The sequence below is a fragment of the Alexandromys fortis genome, unplaced genomic scaffold, assembly GCF_014885135.2.
Source record: "Alexandromys fortis isolate MF-2015 unplaced genomic scaffold, M_Fortis_MF-2015_v1.1 scaffold_30, whole genome shotgun sequence".
In the NCBI taxonomy this organism is placed as follows: domain Eukaryota; kingdom Metazoa; phylum Chordata; class Mammalia; order Rodentia; family Cricetidae; genus Alexandromys; species Alexandromys fortis.
The window spans coordinates 7495047-7506891 of NW_026067922.1; the positions used below are offsets into that span (position 1 = coordinate 7495047).

General features: G+C 45.4%; 2 long non-coding RNA genes across 2 annotated transcripts in view; one reads left to right on the top strand and one right to left on the bottom strand.

Annotated features, from left to right (window-relative positions):
• Positions 1-941: 941 nt before the first annotated feature.
• Positions 942-11845, top strand: part of LOC126501247 (uncharacterized) — a 17497-nt gene continuing 6593 nt past the window's right edge. Inside the window, exons 1-2 of the long non-coding RNA XR_007591597.1 lie at positions 942-1079; positions 5830-6044. This is a non-coding gene — a long non-coding RNA (uncharacterized lncRNA). The remainder of the gene's footprint in view (positions 1080-5829; positions 6045-11845) is intronic.
• The window catches only part of LOC126501248 (uncharacterized), a 32231-nt gene continuing 29815 nt past the window's right edge, over positions 9430-11845 (bottom strand). The window contains exon 3 of the long non-coding RNA XR_007591598.1: positions 9430-11074. This is a non-coding gene — a long non-coding RNA (uncharacterized lncRNA). The remainder of the gene's footprint in view (positions 11075-11845) is intronic.

The following is an 11845-nucleotide window of genomic DNA, read 5'->3' on the forward strand; positions in this document are numbered from 1 at the left end:
TCCCTCGTTCTTGCCTGTCTAGAAATGACACCTTCCACTGTGCAGACAAAACTTCAAGGAGTTACGATGCTCTATGCCTTTTTGTAACTTCTGGGTCTCAACTACCAAAGCCTGCATCTCTTCCTCCAGAGCCCACTGGCTTCCAGTCTTCTCCACCACTTCATCTTTCCATTCATACCAATGGATCCCTAGCCTTGGTGCACCTTCAATCCCTCTCCCTGCACACATCCCATAGGTTCTAAACCAGACCTGGTCCCCCTCCCCGTGCCAAAGACCCAACACCTCCCATGAGAGCTCAAACAAATTCTCAGCATCCCCCAAAGGCCCTGACTTTCTCTTCAGTGTGAGTCTTCCTTCCTCACTCAGTGCTGGCTCTCCTGCCTCCTGGCCTTTGCCAATGTGAACCACTGCCTCTCCCAGGGGGCTGCTGGCACAGGATAGCTCCTCTCTGGGCGTGTTTATTATTGTCTCAACTTCAAGGATCTCCTGGCACTAGAATTTGTCTTCCCCAAATGAGTCTGCATTCACAGTCTAGGGTCATCTCCATGGAGATAAAATTTCTGTGGCCTTGCTGAATGACACACCCTCTGTACTAAAACCAAACCAAACCAAACCAACCAAGCAAACGAACAAAAAAAGGTGCCAGTAATGATTTGTCCAAGGTTCAGCTGAATGGAGTTGAGAAGACAACTCTCAAGATTAATAAGAGCTCCACTGCGAGACTATCTCTGGCCGGGCCTGCTGGAACCTGACACTCTGTAGACACTTGATTCTCATCTTGACTTGAATGCTAGGGTTATGAAATGGGGTGCTTTTGCTACTCTGCTTTTTATGTGTTTGCTTATTTATTCATTTTTACCTATTTATTTATTTGCTCATTTATTTACTTATCTGTTTTTTTGTTTACTTCTTTATCTGTCTGTCTGTCTGTCTGTTTGAGCAGGATCACCAATGCAGTCCAGGCTGACTCACCCTTCTGAAGGATGGAGTCACAGATGTGTGCCACCACAAGAAGCACAAGGTTTTGTTTTTTGAAGGTTGAAACATGAGTTCATGTTCCTGGCTACAAGGTTTGAAAGGTAAGACTAGACACAGGGTATTAGTTGAATGTTGTATGCATAGTTCTGTAGTAGGTAACCTTGTGCACTATTCCATTAAACATTGTAAGCAGTACTGTGAAATAGGTTCTGCTTATTTATCAAGCTTTTGACTTTTTCACTATGTATGTGTGTACATGTATGTACAGATACACATGTGCAAGTGTGGAAACTAAAGGTTGATATCTCATGTCTTCAATTACTTTCCACCTTATGTTTGGCTATTTTTATTTGCTTTGGTTTTTGTTTGTTTGTTTTTGTTTTTTCAAGCCAGGGATTCATCTGTGTAGATGAAACTTGCTCTGTAGACCAGGCTGGCCTTGAACTCAGAGATCCACCAGCCACTGTGCTGGAATTAAAGGTGCGTTCCACCACTACCTTATCCCCACCTCAAGTTTTGAAATTAGGACCTCTCCCTGACCCTGGAGGTCACTGATTCAGCTGGACTGGCTGAGCAGGAAGTTTCAGGGCTTCCCCTGCCTCTGCCTCCCTGGCTCTGGGATTATAGACACACGTCACGTCTCCTGGCTTTTTCCTTATTATTCTCATTACAATTATTTACTTATGCTGTGTTTATAGAGGGGTGGGTATATACATGTCATGATTAAAGGGCAACTTAAAGAAGTTAGGGCTCATCTTTTACCATGGGGGACGGGGCTTGAAATCAGATTGTCAGGCTTGCCAGCAAGGACCTTTGTTTGCTGAGCCACTTCATTTCTCCACATGCTAGGGACCCACACCCAGATCCTCATACTGTGACTGCTGACTAAGCTGTCTCCACCACAGCCCCCAAACCTTTAGTTTTTACCAGGTCCCCTTCTTAGCTCTTTATACCATTAACTCAGATAATTGTCACAGCAATTTCATGAGACAGGAATGATCCACTATCCTCATTTCTACATAAGGACCTGAGGTGCAGAGAGGCTAAATCCCACGTCTGGGATCCAAACAGCTGAGAGCTGCCAGAACCCTATCTGTTTCCAGAGTCTGAGTGTGTAAACTCTTGTTATCCTGCCTCTATTACTATCTCTAGTTGATAACAAAACTGCAGCTGAATGGCAGACAGTAATCCGCTCGAGGTCCCACAGAACACGCAGTCATGTCTGACTTCAAATCCTGCTCCCTGTTCCTCTCATACGCTCGGCTAGACACTGAGATCTGATAGCGGTGACACGTTTGCGGTATCTTCTCCGTCCCCTAAGCCAGCCGAGGTGCAGAGAACACAGTAGCTGCTTAATAAACAGCTGGAGAAGTGGAGATTACACGAGTGCTCCAAACCCACGGTGTCAGATCAATTTCCAGTACATGCGGTATTTCCAGGCGGGCTCCCCACCCGCCCGAAGTTGTTCTTTAATAATAAGATTAGAATGATTCGCAATTAACACATCAAAGCGTCAGCTGACGGGACCCAAATCAGCGCTCATTAACGGAAGCCCCTTCTGTCTACAGCAATGAGAACCTTGCGGTTGCGGAAGCACTTGTGTAAATTGGTAAACAATGGTAATCATGATTTTAATAATTGTATTAGTGCGTTGTCATCATAACGAGGATATTGTGACAGAGGAGGAGCAGCGAACCCCCACTGTGGGGAGAAGCACCGATAACAGATTCTGCTTCGTAAAATCTGTTAACCTTCCTCTTCTCTCCTTCCGCGTTTAAGCTCCCTGAAATGCTGGTTTAGTGACAGAAGGACAGTTGCAGAAGCCAAACATCCGCATCGTTCTCATTTCTGCAGCCATTGCTATGGTTTTCAGGAGAGAGCTTGGGATCTAGGGGAGTCTGCTCTCCTGTTCTAGGGCCAGTCACTGGGATTTCTCTGCTCCTTAAAGAGCCTACAACTAGGGTTGGAAAAATGGTTCAGCAATTAAGAGCCCTGGCTGCTCTTTCAGAGAACCAGGGTTAGATTCCCAGTACCTACAGGGTGATTCACAACTGTTCGTAACTCCAGTGCTAGGGAAATTTAACACCCTCACACAGCCAGACGGGTGAGGCACCAAAGCACATAAAAATAAATAATTAATAAGTAAATAAATCTTTAAAAAAGAAGATTCTAAGTCTCAGCAAGGATGCTTTTGTTCATATGCCTGGCATGGCTCTCTTGCTCCTCTCTCACTCTTGTGTGTGTGTGTGTGTGTGTGTTGTGTGTGTGATGGGTTACTTCATCTTATAGCTTCCAGTCCATCCCAAAGGGAAGTCAGGGCAGGAACTCAAGATAGGAAAATGAAGACAGGAACCGAAGAAGAGACAGTGGGAAATGCTGCTTATTGGTTTGCTTCCCCTGGTTTCTTCAGCTTCCCTTTCTTATACAACCCAGGACGAGCAGCCTAGACATTGGGTCACCCATGGTGGACTGGTCCCTCCCTCATCAATCATTAATCAAATAAAACACCCCAGCGGCTGCCTATCTGACCATCTGATAGGGACATTTTCCCATTGAGTTTCTCTTCTTAGATGACCTGAGCTTGTGCCAACCTGCACACCTGGTGTCTTCCGCAAGTCATATGGAATTCTCTGCTTTTCCTTACTTGCTTTTCAGAGACAGTATCCCAGTATCCCATAGATCTTTCCTCCTCAGGCTCCTGAATGCTGGGATTACAGGTTATATACCACCAAGCTCAGCTGAGAATCTCCGCTTCTAGAGATTCTAGAGAAGCCTCTCTAAGTCTCAGGTTTCTTGACATATCACGTGGGAGCAGAAGTAACTCCCTAGGAAGGCTGTTTGTGGAGATGAACTAGATCCACCAACCGCCACTCAGGCAGACATGTGTTTCAAGCCTAAGTCTTCTGGCTGTATGACCCCTGAGAGTTATTTAACATCACTGGCCTCAGTTTCTTCATCTATAAAACGGGGATAGAAACATTATATTCTTTGGGGTTCCATGGCCATTATGTGAAGTAACATATTCGAAGAGCTTAAAGCCAGTAAAACCAGTAGACAGATGTTCAATAGACTTCATTGTTACTGTCATCATCATCATCATCATCCTCCTCCTCCTCCTCCTCCTCCTCATTCTCTTCCTTTGGCCCAGTGCGTGTGTTTTTTGGTTTCATCAGCATCAATGAATTGTCTCATTCTCTGTTGTCTGTGTGGAGCCCACATCTTGGTCATTCTTCTAGAGTCTCTGTGTTGGGTTGTTATCATCGCCATGGATGATATTGGAAAAACAGGGTCCCGTACCCCACAGATTCCGCATGCGACTGGAGTTTGTGTAATCCCATACGCAAGACGTTTCAAGAAGGCATTAACCTTCTGATCCTCCCGACCTCCCCACCAGGGTGCTGGAGTGACAGGCATGTGCCACAATGGCCAGTTTTTGCGGTAAGGGGAAGCAGAATCCAGCACTTCCTGGGAGCCAGGCGAGCCTTCCACGACTGTGCTCCATCCCCAACACTGCCTCTGAAAATATTTTACTTTAAAAAAAAAATCATGTTTCTTAAGAGAGATTTTTATATAGATTTTAGGCACAAGAGAAAAAGACTCTCAAAAAGAAAGATAGATTATGGATGTGCGCTTATCAAAGAGAGAGTCGCTAAGCTATTTTGACTGCTCGTTCATTTTCATTGCCAATTTAACTACAGTGGGAGAGGTTATCAAGAGGCTCACTCACATCTTCTCATGGATTTTCAGTTCAAAGAGCATCCCATGAGCTTTGGGTTCTTCAGGATACATGCGCATGCATGCAGGCACACATGTAAGCATGCACACAAACACATTCTATTCCCCATGCTAAGGAAAACTCAAACACAGTATGACACCTACCTATAACTAAGTTTAAGGGAAGTGTTTCACACACTTGTGGTGGGGAAGAAACCAATTCCATCCAAAGAGAAACTTAGATTGTCAAATTGAGCACGCACCTTCTAAAGCTGCCTGCTGGCAAACTTGAACCAGAATCCTAAAAGACCAGAGTGAGAGAGCATCCTGGTGACCTTCAGGCTCTTGATGTCACCTTATGGATGTGGAAACAGGGGTTCAAGGGCAGAGGAAAGTTGTCATACATCACCATGGTGACATTAGAGAACGAAGACCTTCTTTTCTGCCTAGTCAAAACAAAGCAAAAGCAGGGGACTTCCTATTGAAAGAGGTGTCCTTCAGGGTCGATACCAGGGGCTCCATGGACCTGGGTGGTGACTGTACCTCTCTGACCTCCGTCACCTAGTGCAGAAGCTTTTAGGATACCTAAGGTTTAAGGATACAGCTCAGTGAAGAGTGTTTACCTACCATGTGCAAGGCCCTGGGTTCAGTTCCTAGCACTGAAAAAATAAAACAGCTAGTAAAACCATGAAACATGCTCTCAATTCAGAAAGAGTTCATTTAAAATGAAAAATAAAATAAAAAATAAAAAGGCAGGTGGCAGGGGATATGGAGCTGACTCAGTCAGTAAAACACTCACCTTGCAAGCACGAGGGCCTGAGTTTGGTCCCCAAGGTCCACACAGAAAAAGCCATCTGTGTTCCGTGTACCTGTAATCCCAGCATCGGGAGACACAGATAGACAGATCTAGCCTACTTAACAAGTTCCAGGCCAAGGAGAAACCATCTTTAAAGAAGAACACCTGAGATCAAATCCCTCGGGCCTCCACACACAGTGCCCATGCACCAGGCACAGACGACTGTGTCCGCACATACAAACAGATCATACAGAGCAGAGGTTGCTAGCGTTTAAGAATTAGAATCAAATAAAACCCACCATGTGCTCTTTGAAGCATTTTCTTCCTTATTTTCATTGCAGCCTAGTGCTGGCCCAGCTGGAAGGGATGCAGGATATCGGTTCAAGGGGAAGACGACTCCAACTCCAGCTGCCTCTGCTAAGGCCACCCGTACCACCTCACTCTGCCAAGGCATCTTTGTTTCTCACCATTGTTTTTTGAGGTTTTGTGACTGTTGTAGTTCGCACATCACATCCCAGAGTTCACTTCTGCGCTGCAGAGCGTTCGAACAGCATCAGTAAGTTAAAGAAATTCATGTGTGTGTCTCTGTGTGTGGGTGTTTTATGTGTCTGTGTGTGTTTGTGTGCACATATGTGTATGTATATGAAAAGTCAGAGCTCAGACCCTACAGAAATTCTTATACATTCAAGATTCAAAAGTATTGATATTATTATTTAATTTCAATTCTTTAAAGGTATTATTAGTAACTGTGTAGACCCCAGGAAACACTTTGGCCATCTGCGTATTAAAAATTAAACACAGCCCTGGTTCATTGATGGTTCTGAGTCCTGGCTCCAGTGAAGGAGGTAACAACCAGGTCTGGGCACTTTCAAAGCACCACGGGGACAAAGGTGTCAGAAACCTGGAAGTCAGGTTTTCTCCCTCCTTCTCAATGGCAGAAGTCCCCAGGGAAGGGATGCTGGAGCTCTGGGCTTCCTTTGAAGTTTCTGAGAGGGAGGCCCTCTGGGAAATTCCTGGAACGCCCTCAAACTGGCTCCATGTCAAACCCCCAAGACCAAGCAGGCATTCAAAGGGAGGTCCTGCAGGCACCATTTATATGGAGATCTCCTCACAGGCTGTTCAGGGACTTGGACGCGGTCCACAACTAACAGGCAATTTCTGCTCCAACCCAAAGACGCCTAACCAACGCGGGCTTCTAACCAGGTGTAATGACCAAATACACCCACTTAAAGAAAAGAACGGGGAAGAAAGAGGGGGGTAAGGGGGGGAGAAGCGAGAGAAAGGAGGGGGAGAAGGAGAAAGAGACATTTCCCTCTAGCTTTGCATATGGAGCATCGCATATAGCTGAAGACTTTCCATCTTAGTTTGTCCAGATGTGCAGATGTTTGAAGCTGTTAAATTCTAATTTCTCTCCTTTAAAAAAATTTTTATTTTGTTTTTGGGGTTTCTGGTTTTTTGTTTGTTTGGCTTTTTTTTTTTTTTTTTTTGGTTGTTTTGACTTTTTCAGGATAGAATTTCTCTGTGTAGCCATGGCTGTCCCGGAACTTGCTCTGTAGACCAGGTTGGCCTCAAACTCATAGAGACATAGCTCCCGAGTGCTTGGATTAAAGCACTGCCCTGCTATATCCTGATTTCTAACCAAGAAAAATCCATTGACCTATAGCGATGCCAAGGGCGTGAATGGTGCACACTAGAAATCACCATGTGTGCCCACTCCCAAACTGGGCTTCCTGGAGCGTCCATGAGCTCAAGCAGGAAGCACCAGTCTTGAACAGGGCTTCATTTTCCAGCCTCCTGCCCTGTACCTTCCACTTCAATGAGTCTTGTGGGGTAGAAAGAACAAAGCCAGGAGCTGGAGAATGTCATACAAAAACAAAACAAACAAACGAATAAACAACTTCATCACATCCTGGTTTTTGTTTTTTGTATGTAAAAAGTATAGTCATCCTGACTTACAGAGGTCCTTATAAAGATGACATATATCAATCTCTGCAACATACCAGCTGTTAAGGAGGTGTCCTGCCCCTAATCGCATAGACTTCTCAAGAGCACAGTACTCACTGAGGGTGTGTGTATGTGTGTGTGTGTTTGTGCGCACAAGCGAGTGCATGCCTATATATGATGGTGGTGTGTACATGTTTGTGTGTGCATGCCTGTGGAGACCAGAGGTCAACCTCACATGTTGTCTTTTTTAAACAGAGCCTCCCATTGGCCTACTACCCACAGATTAGGGAGATTAGATTGGTTGGCCAGCGAGTCCCATGGGTCTTCCTGTTCCTCGCAGCCCCCTTCAGTGTTAAGATCACAGGCCTGTGCTACCAAGCCCAGCTTTTCTTCACACAGGTTCTAGGGATTAAAGTCAGGTCATTGATCTTGCATGGCAAGCACTTTACCCACAGAGCCATCTGCTCAGCCAGAAGGCTAGCTTTGGGAAATACATTCCCTTCTTCCTTTTCTGGCCCTTAGCTTCCAGGTGTTGTCTTAGTTTCCTGCTAAGAGTCATATTAGGACCTTCTGCCTGCTAGACAAGCACTCTGCTATTGAGCTCCACCCCAAAGCTGCTGGGACTGAGATGGTTACACTGAGATGGTCACAACTGAGCTTTGTATTACAGCCTAAGCCCCTATTATGCACGAAGTAAAGAAGAAAATGTGGGTCCAAGGTGTAGCATGAATTCTAACTGTTCTTAATAATAAAACCCAGAGTCAGATATTAGGGAGTGAAAGCTGAAAGATCAGAGAAGCAGAGCAGCCAGCCACTAAAGAGTTCCTACCTCTGCCAATGCTGAGACCAAAACAGTGATCCTGTCTCTGTGAAACCTCAGACTGCATCTTAGACTGAATCCTCAGACTGGATCTAAGACTGAATCCTCAAATTGCATCTGAGCTCCTATTTCTCTCTCTGCCCAGCCATATCACTCCTTGTCTCTACCTCCCTAGTAGTGTTGGAAATAAAGGCATGTGATCCCAAGTGCTAGGATCACCTTTGTGTGAACTCACACAAAAATAGATTCAATCTCGTGTAGCCCAGGGTGGCCTTGAACTCACAGAGATCCATCTGCCTCTGTCTTCTGAGTGCTGGGATTAAAAGTGTGTGCCACCACCACCTGGCCTCTGTGACTAACTAGCGATTTAGCTCTGCCCTCTGATCTTCAGGCAAGCTTTATTTGTTAGATCCCAAACAAAATATCACTACGCCAAGGTTTCCAGGTAAACAAAACCCTAGGACAACATGTAAGAAAGCCTGAATCCACCTTGGTGGGCAGCAGGTCCACCTCTAATTCATTCTGCAATAGCAAAAATGTCAGCTTGCCATCTACACAGTCAGCCCAGCCATCAAGAGGTACAAGTTGACCTAATGATTAACTAGCTGATAGCGGCGAGTTCCTAAGAGTTCCAAAACTCGGTCTCCTCATTAGAAGTCTTTGTGATATCAACTGAACTAAGTAGACCTTGAAAAGAATGCAGCCTCTCTCAGGCCTGCTGTTCTAGTTGGATTTCTTTGCAGTACCCCAGGCAGGCTTATCCCAGGAATGATGTGAGATCCGGGGGGCCCTATCACCCCCACACTGGGGAAGTTGCATCCCAGAAAGCAGTTGCAGCAGTTCCAGGGCTTTCCAGCCGTTTGATAGAAGATGTCCCTCACTTCCTCTCTCTTCATTGTTTACAGTTCATTCTGACATCAGTCCAAGCAACCCAAAACTCCGGAGGGGGTGAGGCACACGAACCTTCCCCTCCTAGCCATACATAGCACTGCTGGTCTCTGTTCCCTTTTAACCCCAAGGCTGGAGAAGAGTGCTTCTTTAATTTGTCCACCAACATGGAGTATTCGGTTAAAAGCGGTGATCGAGGCTGGAAAGATAGCTCAGCTCTTTTTTTGTTTGTTTTTTTGTTTGTTTGTTTGTTTGTTTTTTGGTTTTGTTTTTGTTTTTTGTTTTTGGTTTTGTTTTTCGAGACAGGGTTTCTCTGTGGCTTTGGAGCCTGTCCTGGAACCAGCTCTGTAGACCAGGCTGGTCTCGAACTCACAGAGATCCGCCTGCCTCTGCCTCCCAAGTGCTGGGATTAAAGGCATGCGCCACCACCGCCCAGCGATAGCTCAGCTCTTAACAGCATGGGTTGCTCGTTCAGAGGACTTGGCTTCTGTTCTCAGTACCCACATGGTGACTCCCAGCTATCGATAACTCCGGTTCCAGGAGATTCGGTCCTTTCTTCTGACCTCTGTGACGACTAGACACACATGTCTAGTGCGCATATATACCTGCAACATCATACACATAAAATAAACAAATCTTATTTTGAGTTAGGGACTTCTTATATCCCAAGCTGGTGTGGAATTTGCCACATCACCAAAGAAGGTCTCAAACTTCTGACCCTCCTGCCTTCTTCATCTCTCATGTCAGTATGCCTGTTGCATGTAGAGTTTGGAATCAAACCCAGGACTTTGCTCATGCTGGGCAAACACGCTACCAATTGAGCTACATCCCCATCCTTCTTACCCTTTTCTTGTTAAACTAATGTCATCAGAGGATCTCCGTTTCATGACCATATCTAGTCCTAATCACTTCTCAGAGCCCCCACCCCATAAAATACAACTGATTATTTTTTATGTAGATATTTGTTTATTTAATGTGCACTGGTGTTTTGCCTGTATATACTCAGTGTGAAGGTGTCAGATCCCCTGGAGCTGAAGTTACAGACAGTTGTGAGCTGCCATGTGGGTGCTAGGAATTGAACTCGGGTCCTCTGGGAAAGCAGCCCCTTAACCGCTGAGCCTCTTCTCCCGTCCGGAAGATTAAGTTTTAAACACATGATTTTCATAAGAATTTATTCACACATCGTAGCAGAGATATTTGCATTGCGTATACCCATTTCTTTCCTTGCTCTGAAGAACCAAATCCCTGCCAACAAACAGCAGAGAGGAATGCATTCTTCTGGCACAGCGGCTGAGAACACAGTCCATCATGATGGCAGGAACAGCCGGAGCCTGTGGGAGCAGGAGCATCAGGCTGCTTGCTCACATCTGGCTGGATCAAGGCAGTGGGGTAGGGGCAATACAGATGCTCAATGGGATTTTTCCTATTTCTCTTTTTTTTTTTCCCACCCTGGGACCCCAAGTGCACTTACCCTCAAGGGTAGATTAATCCTTTCTGGAGACCCCTCCACAGACCCACTTAAAGGTGCACCTCCATCATAGTCTAGGCCTTTATTAATACAAGCAAGTAGACAATCAAAACATAATGGTCAGTGAAAGAGGCTTTCACCATGCCCACCGAAGTGAAGTCGATGCCACCATGTTCCCTAAACCACCCCATCTTTGTAAGGAACTCAGTAGCCTTGCATACACTTTCAAATAGCTGATCTTATGTCTCTGCAGTCATCTTCAGAGCAGCCCTTCAGGAACAGATTCTCCTCCTCCCATGTACAAATATCAAAAAAATTTAGCTACTGTCTGCAGAGGTGGTGGCACACACCTTTAACTTCAGAGCTCAGGAGATAGAGTCAGGCGAATCTCTGTGAGTTTGAGGCCAGCCTGGTCTACAGAACTAGTCCCAGAATGGCCAGGGCTGTTACACAGAGAAATTCTGTCCTGGAAAAAAAAAAAAAAAGGAAAGTTCAGTTACTGATCAAAGTCACACAGTAAGCTACGGAGCAGGGCTCAGAGTCAAGGTCCCTAGACACCAACATCTGCATCCCAACTGAGATCTGATTTTGTCTTTTACGCATGTTAGCTATGATTTTCATTGTTTCCCACCACATAGTGCCCCCAACTTCTAGAAATGTCTACAAACATCTGTTGACTTGAGTTAAATTGAGTTGCACTGAATGATGCTTTCTAAGCTATTTCAGGAGCCTCTTACTCCCAGGTGACCAGGAAATAGAAACGCAGAGATTCATATAGGGCTTCCGGCCTGTGGGATTACAGAGGAAACTTAGGAATGGAAATGTCGTACATTTGGAACCTGGGCAGCACACTCATGACAGTCATTGGTCTCTGCTTCACATTTTCTTAGGGGGAAGACGTCTGTGCTGGCTGGTTTTATGTCAACTTGACACAAGCTAGTATCTTCTGAAATAAGGGAACCTCAATTGAGAAAATGCCTCCAGCTGGGCAGTGGTGGCTCACCCCTTTAATCCCAGCACTCAAGAGGCAGAGGCAGTGTTTTAGGCCAGCCTGATCTACAAAATGAGATCTAGGACAGCCAAGGCTACATTTTCTTTTCTGTTTCAGGAAAGAAAGAAAGAAAGAAAGAAAGAAAGAAAGAAAGAAAGAAAGAAAGAAAGAAAGAAAGAAAGAAAGAAAGAAAGAAAGAGGGGAGGGAGGGAGGGAGGGAGGGAGGGAGGGAGGGAGGGAGGGAGG